The sequence below is a fragment of the Manis pentadactyla genome, chromosome 14, assembly GCF_030020395.1.
Source record: "Manis pentadactyla isolate mManPen7 chromosome 14, mManPen7.hap1, whole genome shotgun sequence".
NCBI classification, from domain to species: Eukaryota; Metazoa; Chordata; class Mammalia; order Pholidota; family Manidae; genus Manis; species Manis pentadactyla.
Window position 1 is genome coordinate 36088340 of NC_080032.1, and position 12560 is coordinate 36100899.

Sequence of the window (12560 nt, forward strand, 5' to 3'; positions counted from 1 at the left end):
CAAATCAGGAAGATGGAGAGCTGGGGCTTCCACAAGGGCTCGACGGAGCTTAATGAAGGAGTGTTGGGGTGAGGAGGATAATGGTTCTTCAGGGGGGCCCTTGCTGAGGTCGTATAGGGGTCTTGCCAACAGGGAGAAGTTAGGGATCCACGCTCTAAAATACCCAGCCAGGCCTAGAAAGGAAAGGATTTCTGTCTTGGTTTTGGGAACGGGCAGGTCAGAGAGGAGCCGTTTTCTGTAAAAAATCTTGGGAGGAGGGGTCCAGAGGGGTAGAAAAAAAAAATGCGTCCTTGAGATCTAGGACTGAGAAGTGGGAGGCCGAGGCAGGGATCCGCGATAAAAGGGTGTATGGATTTGGGACTAAGGGATGGATAGGGACAACGGCCATGTTGACGAGGCGAAGGTCTTGGACAAGGCGGAAAGATCCGTTGGTTTTTTTAACAGCTAATATGGGGGTATTAAATGGGGAGTGAGTGGGTCTGAGGTAATTTTTGTTTAAAAGATCTTGAATGATGGGTTGGAGGCCTATGAGGGCTGAAGTGGTTAGGGGGTATTGGGCCTGACAGATATACTGAGAGGGGTCACGTAATTTGATAGAGGCAGGAGGACATAGAGGCACGGAGGGGCTTGTAATGTTCCAAACTTTGGGATTTACAGGGTGTATGAGGGCGGAACTGGAGCTTTCATTGGGTAGAGGGGGGTCGTCGGCTATGAGGGCCATCAGAAAGGGAGTACTGGGGGCTGTGGGAGTGGATATAGTTATGGAAACATGGAGGAGAGAGAGGATGTCCCGTCCTAGTAAGGGGATGGGACACTGGGGCATAACCAGGAAGGAGTGGGAGAAAGGCATGGGATTGTCTTGGATTGTGCATAAAAGGGGGTGGGTTTTAATGGGAAAATCTGTTTACCTCCTACCCCGACTATAGGAGTAATGGCAGGCGTGGTAGGGCCCCGGTATTCCTGCAAGACTGAGAAGGTGGCTCCTGTATCTAGGAGGAAGGAGATGGGGCGACCGTCTACTATTAAAGTAACCCTGGGCTCCTGTTTGGTGATGGAAATGGTCGGGCGAGAAGCCCCCGGGCCCCGTCAATCTTCTTCTGCCAGCCCCACTACGGCAGGCTTAGGATGGGGGTTGTTCGTCCAGCCTCCCCTTCGGGTGGCTGGGCAATCAGACCCCCAGTGGCTCTTTTTGTGGCATCTGGGGCATGGGGTGGTAGAAGATCTGGGGGAGGGGCACACCCTTGACCAATGTCCTTCTTTTCCGCACTTGAAACAAGCTCCTGGGGGGGGGCTTGTTTGTAGAGGGGCACCAGGTTGTGGTTTTATCAGCTGGGCCAACATTTGGAAATTGGCCTGATCAGCGTTTTGTTTACGGCGTTCTTTCTCCTCCTCCCGGTTATGGAAGACTTTAAAGGCCACTGTTAGGATGTCAGTCTGTGGGGTAGCGGGGCCCTGTTCTAACTTTTTGAGTTTAGCTTTAATGTCGGGGTAGCTTTGAGCCAGGAAGTATGTCATAAGGACATGTCTCCCGTCAGGCGTTTCCGGGTCCAGGCTGGTGTCCTGTAATAGGGCTTGAGTGAGTCTGTCTAAGAACTCGGAGGGAGCTTCCTCCCTCCTTTGAATTATGTCCTGGAGCTTTTGAAAATTGACTACTTTACGAGCTGCCTTTTTCAGACCTGCTATTACGCAGCAGGCGAAGATATCTTGAGAGCGGAGACCCACTGCGGTGGGGGACTGAAGGGTTCTGGCTCAGTCTGTGGGGAAGAAACAGGTGATGGGGGCAAAGACGGAGGAGGCCCCTGGGACTTAGAGGGGGGCTGAAAGGCTCAGGCTTGATCTGCAGGGGGGTGAGGTGGGGGAGGAGATGGTGGGGGAGGAAGGGGGAGGGGCTGTTGTAGGAGAGGAGGGGGAAGGGAGTGGGCGGGAGGCTTCTGCGGGGGAGACGGCTTGCAGGCTAGGAGAACTTGGGGGGAGGCGGCGGGGGAGACGGAAAGCTTCGGTATAGGGAATCTCCTTCCATTTTTTCAGGCGCTGGCAGTAGTTAAAGAGATCGCGAGTGATGTCAGGATCAAGAGCTCCCCCTGCAGGCCATTGGTTGTCATTGTCTAGGGGGCATGTCGGCCAATCTTGGGAGCAGTATTTGCGGAGAAGTTTTGGTTTTATATCAGGCGTCAGGGAGAGGGTGGCTAGATGCTTGAGCAGGCATTCAAGAGGTGAACTTCCAGGGAGGGATGAGGAGGCTCCCATGGCTAAAGGACAGAGAAGGAGACAAACAGGGGAAGACGAACGGAGACCCTCGGACTGGGAGCAGACGGCAAGGAGACAAAGGGCGTCCCCGGTGATCCTTGGTGGTCTGCGGAAACTCATATACGAGTCGGAATTTCTTAGGAGGTGTGGGTCGTCACCCAGACTTCTCTAAGAAGGCAGAGTGCCGGAGTCACGAGGAACCTAGTACTAGGAGTTTTCGGCGGAAGGAATGGAAAGAGGGGGGGGGGAAGGGAGCGTTCTCATCCGCAAAGGAGTCACCTCGTTTATGGCTGTTGGAGGGGGGCCTGAGGGTCCGCCGCAGCCGTGAAGGCCTGAGGCGGGGAGAGTTCCCTCCTGGTCGGGGAAGAGCAGCCCACTCCGGGGGAAAACTTACCCAAAGGCCAGAGAGGAGTGGTGAGTGTGAGGAGCCAGCGCCGGAAAAAGAGGACGAGGGCAAGCTGCCGCTGGTGTCGGGGGAAGACGGGGCCCAGTTGGGGTGTCCCGTCTCCCGGGTTTCGGCACCAATGAAAGGAAAGGAGCGACACACAGCAGCAATTCACCGGAGAATGCCGCTTTATTAGGGAAAGGTGCTGGGTTATATAGGAAGGGGCATGGGGTGATTGAGGTGTCACTTCTACGGGGCTGGTGGCTATTGGCTAGGTGCTGGGATTAGGGGGGCGAGGGGTGATTGGGCTTCAGGTGGCGCCGGCGGGAACCGAGGACCCGGAAGAGAAACAGGAAGTTCGCCATCTTATGGGTGGGGACCCTTCACCCACTACATTGAAATATTGGTAAGTTTTTGGATTTTTTAATGGAGGATTTCAGGATTTAATGACACAGCAAGTAAGAAAATTAATAGGAAAACAGGACTACCCACTATCCAAGAGAATGTCATGGGTTCACGATGTTTGGGGGTAAAGCCAAGACCAAACAGAATTTTATTTAAGAAAGCATTATACTTAAAATAGAAGTAATATTCTAACAAATAAATTATGGAAAGGAAAAATAGTAACTTTATAGATACCATCTTCACCAAGTGATCATGGTTAGTGATAAATCATGTTGATAACATGAGGCTCCTGTTAGCAATGAGAAGCAACTGTAGCAATGGCAAGGAGAAGAGCACATCACCTCTAGGATATTCTTCTTCAAAAGTGTCAGGGTCAGGAAAAACAGGAAAAGCTGATAAACTGCCTTGGACTGGAGCAGACTGAAGTAACATGATGACTAATAATAGAACTAACCTCAGGACAGAAAAAGCACCTTAGTGGGTAAACTAATGAAATCCAAAAAGAGTCTGTAATTTAGTTTATAATATTGTACCAATGTTAATTTATTAGTTTGACAAATAACATTAGTAGAAGCTGGATAAAGGGTATACAGGAACTCTCTCTAAAATCTTTGCAATTTTTCTATACACCAGAATTCATTTCAAAATAAAAAGTTAAAAAATAGAGGAAGGAACAAGACAAAAAGAAAAGCAAGAGAAGTAGGAAAATACTATTGGCAAGATTGTAAAATTTCAACTACTATGGAAAACAGTATAGTGGTTCCTTAAAACAATTAAAAAAGAATTACCATGTGATCCAGCAATCCGACCTCTGGGTTTATAGTCAAAGAATTCAAAGTGGGATCTCAAAGAGATATCTACACAACCGTGTTCACTATCGCATTATTCACAATAGACAAAAGGTAGAAGCAATGTCTATCAGCAGATGAATAAAGAAAACATACTTTACATACACAATGGACTATTATACAGCCATTTAGAAAATTCAGACACATGCTACAATATGGATGAACCTTGTGGACATTATGCTAAGTGAATAAGCCACTCACAAAAGGATAAGCATTGTATGATTCCACTCATACAAAATTTCTTAAGTAGTCAAATCATAGAAACAGAAAGTGGAACGGTGGTCACCAAGGGCTGGAGGAGGCAGGACAAGGAGGGATTAGTGTTTAATGGGTATAGAGTTTCAGTTTTGCAAGGTAAAGGACTTTTAGAGATGAGTTGTACAATAATGTGAATATATTTAACACTACTGAACTGTACAATTAAAAATGGTTAAGATGGTAAATTTAATGGTATGTGATTTTTACCACATTAAAAAAAGATATAGCAGAGTAAAATTTCAACAAGTGAAAAATACAAAAACCAAAATAAGAACTCAATAGATGAGTTTAAAAGCAGATTACCTACAACTGAAGAGGGATTTTTTTTTGTGAACTGGAAGGTAGGTTTAAAAAATCCATAAAACGAAGCTCAGAAAGACAAAAAACGGATAAAAAAGACAGAGAGGATACCTGAGCAGGTATAGCATACATTTAATGAGTCCCAAAAACAGAAGAGAAAATATGGATGAAACAATATTGGAACATTTTCCAAAATTCATGAAATATGTCAAGCTACGGATTCAAGAATACTATGAGTACCAGGCAGCATAAATAAAAAGAAATCCACATGTAAAGCTATCAGACAAACTGCTGAAGATCAAAGACAAAAAGAAAATCATACAAGGGACAGAAGGTATTTAAAAAAAGACAGATTTCCTCAAAGGAGCCACCCTGCAATTGGCAACTGACTTCTCAACAGAAACAGTGGAAGCCTAGAGAAAATGTGTTTTCAAAATGCTGAAAGAATGTGGTGATGGTTGCACAACATTGTGAATATATTTAGTATCACTGAATAGTACACTTAAAAATGGTAAAATTTCATGTTATATATACTTTACCCCAATAAAAAATTAATTTTAAACAGGTTGTAAGAAAATAACTTCCAACCTAGAATTATTTTTTCCAGTAAAAATACCCTACAAGATTAAAAGTGAAATACAGGCATTTTCAGACATGCAAAAGCAAGAATTTATCACCAATGAACCCAAGATAACAAAGAATATTCATTAAGCAGAAGGAAAAGATCCCAGATGGTAGCCTGATGTTGCAAGAAGGAATTAAAATAAATATGTGGATTGATCTAAATGTATAGTAACACTATAAAAAAAATGCCTGTGGGTTATAAAAATACAGAGAGTATTAACATATACTTGAGCTAAAATGTGAGGTAAAGAAGGCTGATTAATGTGGCTAGTGTTCTAAGGTCCTTGAATTGTTGCAACAGTGTAAAATAAAGTACCAAATAACAATGGACTTTCCTTTTTAAAAACTTTTTATATTAATATAATTTAGGGTTTCTACAAAAGATGCAGTAATAGTACAAAAAATTCCAGTTTGTCAGTTGTTACCATTTTGCCCTATTTGCTTTATTGTTCTCTCTCCTTTCTCTCCCATCCTCTCTTTGTATCTGCATGTACATTTTTTTCTGAGTCATTTGAGAATAAGTTGCATTTATCACATTCCTTTAAATATTAAAAAAAAAAGACAGTATCCTACATAATCAATATATACTTACCAAATTTAGGAAATTTAGCATTGACGCAATACTTACATCTAATCTACAGTCCATTTTCCAATTTTGTTAGGTGCCCCTATACATCCTTTATAGCAATTCTTTCTTTCTCATACCAGATCCGTTTCAGGATCATGTATTACTGCATTCGTTGCCTCACAGCATTAGTTGCCATGTCTTTTTAGTATCCTTTAATCTGGAACAGTTATGGTCATTCATGATACGGTATTTTGAACAACAAAGACCAATTATTTTGTAGATGGTAACATTCCATTCTGACAGTTTAAGGATGCATTTTGCAACTAGTGAGGTTCTAAATAAGAGAGACCAGGAGAGATGAGATGCACCAGGACAGGGACCCCAGGAGCAGGGAGGTCCTGGACCGCCTGCTGGGTCAGTGTGCAGCAGAGAACGGAGGAGCAGTGTGCCAGGCCCAGGAGGACCACAGAGCTGGTGTTCCCTCAGGCCTTGTCTCTTCTTCCTGGCCCACCCCAAACACTGAACAAGTAAGATAAAGCTGAAAGAATGTTCCTGAACAACAGTAAAAAATAAGGTTTAAATTAACACTGCCCAGAGGGTTGAGTCGTTTTTTCTTTCCCTCTAAATAAAATGAAATTATAAAATGTTGCCCTATGAAGAGTCAATTAGAGTTTACACCCAAAAATACAGTGGAAAAGTTATAACAGAGATGTGTTGACAGGTAGTAGTAAATATTTTCTTTCAATGTTGTGACATTTGTCGTATTTGGCATTTTAAAAGTTATAATTCATTGTGACACCTTTCCCATTCTACATATTAATTTGTAAGTTTTCTATTCATAACTTTGTATTTATATTTTCATAAAGAGAGACTCAGATGTTGAACAAGCTTCAGGCCCCCAAGTTCTAGATTTGTCCTGCTATTACAGGTAAAGAATACTTACAATCATAAAGCTAATAGGCCAAAAGAGAATAATTTTTAAAATCCTTAATCAAGCCAAAAAGAGTATAAAAAGAAAAAGGAACACAGACAGACCAGAATAGTCAAAAAGCACATGTAAGTGGGTTGGCTGAAACTGCAATTAAATATATATCAGCAATTAAACTGACTGTAAACAGACCAATTACTTCAATTAAAAGAATACTTTCAGACTGGAATAAATAAACTATAACCCTGTTATACATTACTTTAAAATATATATATATATATATATATATATATATATATATATATATATATAATATACTCAAAAGGGAACAAGAGAAAGGTGGCCTCCATATCATTTGCCTAAATATTAAAAAGGGATGAGCCAAGCTCATAATTAGAGAAATGCAAAGTGAGACAACATTAAAATACACTTTCTCACCTATCAGATATTTAAAAATCACTAAAATACTAAAAAGCATATTTTGTTGGTGAAGCTGTGGGAAACAGGCATTCTCGTACATTGAATTAGCACAAATGGGATGCAAATTAGTACAACCCTTCTGGAAGTGAATCTGGCAATACCTCAAAAAATGACGAGGTATTTACCTTTTGACTCAGTCACACCACTTCTAGGAATCAACTCTGAAGATAAACCTACATAATGAGAAATACACATGCACAAGGTGATTCACTGAAGCATTGTTAATTGCAAAATATTGGAAACATCAAGTGTGATACACACAGGAGTGGTTGAATGAGCTTTGGCTGACCCACCATGGAGTGCTATGTAGCTCTAAAAAAGAATGAGGGTGAACTCTGAACTCACTGGCAGCAACTTCTGGGACATCTGTTAGATGGAAAAAGCAAAGAGTATCTGTAATATGCTACCTTTCATGCAAAAAGGAAGGGAATCTAGAACATTTACATATTTGCTCATTTGTGCAAAAAAAAAAAAAATGCTAGAAAGACAAACCAGACACACAAATGAGAGCAATTACCTACATGGGTGGTGGGGCAGGATGGGAAGAACAGGAGAATGGAGGTGGGACAGTGCAGTAGAGGGAAGGGTAAGGCTTCTTCCAGTTTACCCTTGTGTGGTTTTGACTTTTAGAACCTGGTGATGTTTTACATAACCAAAAAATAAATAATTACACTGAACCAGGGTATGTAGGGGGACATTAAACAGAAAAACAGCAAGTGAATCTAACTATCTTATAAATAATCTAAATACACTGAAGGGCTTGAGGAAGAAAAGAACCTAAGAAACCTTGAAAGGTAGTGTATTTTCAGGCTAGTAAAGAACTATATACAAATACAGTATTTTACTTAGTAAGTTTGTTTTTCATAAAAGTATGGGTTAATGTTTCTTAAACTACTATATGTTTATTCCAGGACTGGGCAATAAGTAAGTATATTTTGGATAATGAGTCTCAGGTTTCTCTTCTTGGGTAGAAATTGAGTTATAAATAATGAAAGGAAGATGGCTAGAATGAGGTCTATGGTGTTGGATTAGAATCAAAAGTATCAGTGTGAACCAACAGTTTTAATATATTACAGATACGTACAGAAATAGAGGTCTGTGTGTACCTGCATATATTTTCCCAGCCCTGTTTGCTAAGAGGGCCTAAAAACAGTGAGTCTCTGCAGCAGAAATGAGTTAAGTATACATGGCACACAGATTATCACTTCTGAATACCGGTCTGCAATACAAGGAACCAGGGCTCCTTGGAGCTGTCCCCCAGTGTAAGGGGCCACATTCTCACAGTATGTGGCCACTGCAGGCTACATCCTAGCTCCCTACCCCCACCCCTGCAAATAGCCAATCCTTGACCACCCCTCAGCTGTTTGCTCGGGAAGGCAATTCCAGGGAAGGGGAGTGTGCAGGCCTTAGAGAAATGTGGGGTCCCAGGTACCTGCAACATGGTCTAGAAGGAACAGCTCTTGGCCAGCTGAACTCCTTTCCCAGGGGTAGGGGACACTGGCTGGAGAAGGCAGGAGAGGGGACCTCCAGAGCGCGGGACCCAGGACAGGCACCTTCAAGAAAATAAATGAACTTAGTATTTTACAAGATTTTATTTTATCTTCTTTAATTGTTAGGGATGCTCATGATCCTTGGGCCTAAGGGGCCTGTCAGAGTCACTGGTGTTACTGGTTTTAATACTTGGTTTTCTAAAAGAAATTACTCATGGGCTTAACATGGACTTCTAGCACCAGTTAAAGTATGAACTTGCCAACTGGCAACAACTACAGCTGATGCACTGGAGTTAGAATACTGGACATCGGGGTTAATAAAAATCATCCAAAACTTGGAAGTCACTGAGGGCCCTTTCAAGGTCATGCCCCTAAGGGTCAAGTGCCACTCTAGGGAAACAGGGCTCATTCGACTCGCTGCTTACTTGGGTAGGTCCAGGCCCTCTTAGTGGAGTAAGAGGCTAATTAATGCAGGGAAGGCTGCACATGGTTTCTGTCCCGCAGAAAGGACAACCGCCCCGAAGGACATGAAGTAGCCCTGTTACGTAACTGCCGTCTTGTGGAACATTCCTTTTCCTCCTGGCATTCACCTCTCACCCATACTCCCCCAAACCGGCTCCGGCAACCTGCCATTCCCTCATCCTTGCGTCCAGCACACTCTATTGCCTCAGTCATTTCACGTTTTGAAATGTATGCTTTGTCAGGCTCATCCTGAAAGAACATAAAAAGAAAAGGTCACCATCGCCGAAACCATTATTTCTCTTGTGGACGTAGTGTTCAATCAAAGTTTTAGACCTGAATAAAATTAGTCTATTTAGGTGAAATTCCGGAGGGAGAAAAAAACAAACTACAGGGTGAGAAAACAGAGCAGTGACTGTCTGGGCTGAGGGTGATGTACCGACTACAAGGGACACTGGAGGAAACTGGGGTGGCAGCATCATTCTCTGACAGGTCTGTCAAACTCACAGAAATGTACATTAAGAGAGCAGAATTTATTACACATAAATTATACCTAAATTTCTTAAATGAAAAGCACTGGTCTCTTAAAATTGAATGCCATCTAATATTCCACCAGATCACATGCTTAAGTGACTTATTCCGGTGTTCGTTATCAAGCTGTCAGTAACTGGCACAGTTGCCTAGGAGACAGAAAGCTCCTTTTTAAGCAAGCGTTAAGTCTAGCGTTATACACTTAGGGAGAGAAAACTTCCAACGTATCTGTGGCAAAGGGAGTGGTGGTGGGTGACGCGGAGGGTCATTTAAGCACGGCTCTCGTGGAAAATAAATTTCCTACAGCTGTGTCCCCAGCTTACACCCTGGTTCTGTGCTCTCGGGGATGCAAAGGTCCATCGTCATTGTTCGTTTATCTCCTACCGTCGTGTGTTATGAGCACGTCAGAATCTTTATTGGCTTAAAAAGGGAGAAGTCCTGAGGTTGCCTGCACCTTGGTCACTGTCCAGTTTTAATAACCATCAAGGGATTGATTGGTTGCTCTATTTTTTAACTCCCTCATCTAGCAAGAAACCCAGCTTGCAACCCACCAAGCCACTCGCTTAATGTCTCTGAACAACAACCTGTAAACTAACGTGTAGTATTGTTTGGTGCTTTTTTCAAACAGTACGGCCTTTAGATGTGAGCACACAGCTGGTCATTCCTTTTTGACTGCTGGCCGTCTTTCTTGGTAGACTGTCCCAGGGCATCCTCCTGGTGGGGAAATGACTGCGCTGCTAGATTGCTCAGTTCCCCGCGGAGGGAGCTCTCTTCGTCACTCCCTGCAGCTGTGTGGAACAGCTCTCTTCCCACTAACAGCTACATTTAGACTTACAAATTTTTAGTAGCTGGGTAGGGAAATTGTATCTTTTTGTTGCCTTAGTTCTGTTTCTCAGAGTTCTAGGCGCAGCTGAGCCTAGTAAATTACTTACCCACATCCTTGCCTGCTTTTCAAAAACAAAGCTGTTTTCCTTATTGTAGCTCTTTAAATATTCTGGATAATCCTTTTAGTTACACCTGCGCACATACCTTCTCCCAGACTGAGAGACTGAGGCTTTTAATGTTTTCACTTTTTTGTATCGCCCACTCGACAGATTTTTTTAACTTAAAAAAATTAACTGTATTTGATGCCAGGTGCAGCACTGCTTGGCTGGTGTGCTGGCGTGTGACCCTGGCTCCCAGATCCTGGCCGCCTTCCATCAGGACACTGCCTGTGGCCATGGGTCAGGGACCAGAACTCTTCAAGGACTCACCCTGCCAATGAAATACTCCGGCAAGAAGTGCTGGGTCACTCACTGCTCCTCACAACCCGCGGGCAGCTATGCCCACAGACCTCCCTTCACCTTGAACACAAGTTTTTAATGTTGTCAGATGCACTCATTTTTTTGGCCTGTTGCCTGTGTCTTCTCATACTGAGATTATTCATATACCACAACTCACCCACTTGGTTGTAAAACCATCACTGCCAATTCCAGAACATTCACATCATCTCCCAAAGAACCCCCAGGAGGATGAGGGGGGAAGGCTGTACATGTAGGGGGGAGGGGGTGAATGGGAAATCTCCGAATCTTCCTCTCAATTCTGCTGTAAACCTTAAACTGCTCTTACAGTCTTATAAAAACAGATACCCCACAGCTGTCGCTGCCAATTTCCCTTCCACCTCAGCACCTGACAGCCAGTATCTGCTTTCTGTCCCTTCTTTGCCTCTGGATGGTCCCCTTGGTGAAACGGTGTGTAGCTGGCTTCCTCGCGCCTGTCCTAACAAGGGCACTTCATTCCCTCTTACCGCTTAATAATCTTCCATGTAAGGATGTGTATGTCGTGTTTGTTTATCCAGTCATCAGTTAAGGGACATTTGGTTGTTTCTACTTCTTGGCAATTAAGAGTAATATTACTATAAACATGCACATACTAGTTTGAATTGTCATACATACCTAGTGGTGGCATTGCTTGGACCTGTTTAACACTTTGCCAACTGCTACATTGTGTTCCAACGTGTCGTGCTTTTTACAGTCCCACTGGCATTGAGGGCTCCAATTACTCCGCATACTGTACTTTTTATTACTGGCTGTTAACTTTCATGGGCAGCCCCAGTGGCCAGCTGCAAGGGAATGTAGTCACCCTTAGAAAGCTTGAGTCCTTCCAAGCAAGCCCACCTCACTGTTGGATGAGGTTGAAGGAGTCAGGGCAGCTAAAGATCAACAAGGTGTTGATCGTTCTAGTTTTCCTTTTCTGCACCGCCCTCAATAATGGTTCTGCCTCATTTATCCACCCAACCTTTCACATTCAACAGTCCCTCCCCACCCTCGCCCCACTGTGCCCAGGAGGGGGCAAAAGGGAAATAAGTGAGGGGCCTGGGGTCCAGAGTCCATTGAGTCACACTCCCAGCCTGAGTCTTCGGGGAACTGCTATTCAGGGTGTATCACAGTTTGGAAGCTGAAGGTATCAAAGGGCAAAAATCACTCTGAATGCTCAAGGCCAGCATCGGATCAAGCAAAGAGCAGAGGCCCCCCACACCAGGTACAGATGCTTGGCACTAGCAAGAAGTGGTCCTGTACTGACGGGTAAGATCCATTGTTTATTAAACTCCACGAACTCTTACCACAGCAGGTTGGAGGCATGGGATAAAAGAAAACGAGGAAAATATAGAAATCCAGTGTGCTGGTCATCTCTAGTTTGCCAGACCCTCTGTTCAAAGGTCAAACCTTGAGCAGTTTGATTAAATGCAAGGGAACAGGTGAGCCAAGTAGGGGGAAACAGTTCCAATGAAAAAAGAAGTCTCAGGCTATGAATGTGAACTCAAAAGAAGTCTTCTTGATCCACTTGGCAAAGAGAGGGGCCACTGGGGCAAGCTGCTCACCTCCCCAACCCTAAGCAGAGGTGCTAACGACAGCACCCCCAAGGCGGTGGCATCTGTGGGGAAGGGGTCATGCACGGTAGGACCGTAGTAACGGGAGGTGACATGTACTAGATGCCTGGGAGAAAATAATCCGGGGGGATGCCAGATCTGATACTCCCCTAGAACCAAGTCCAGACT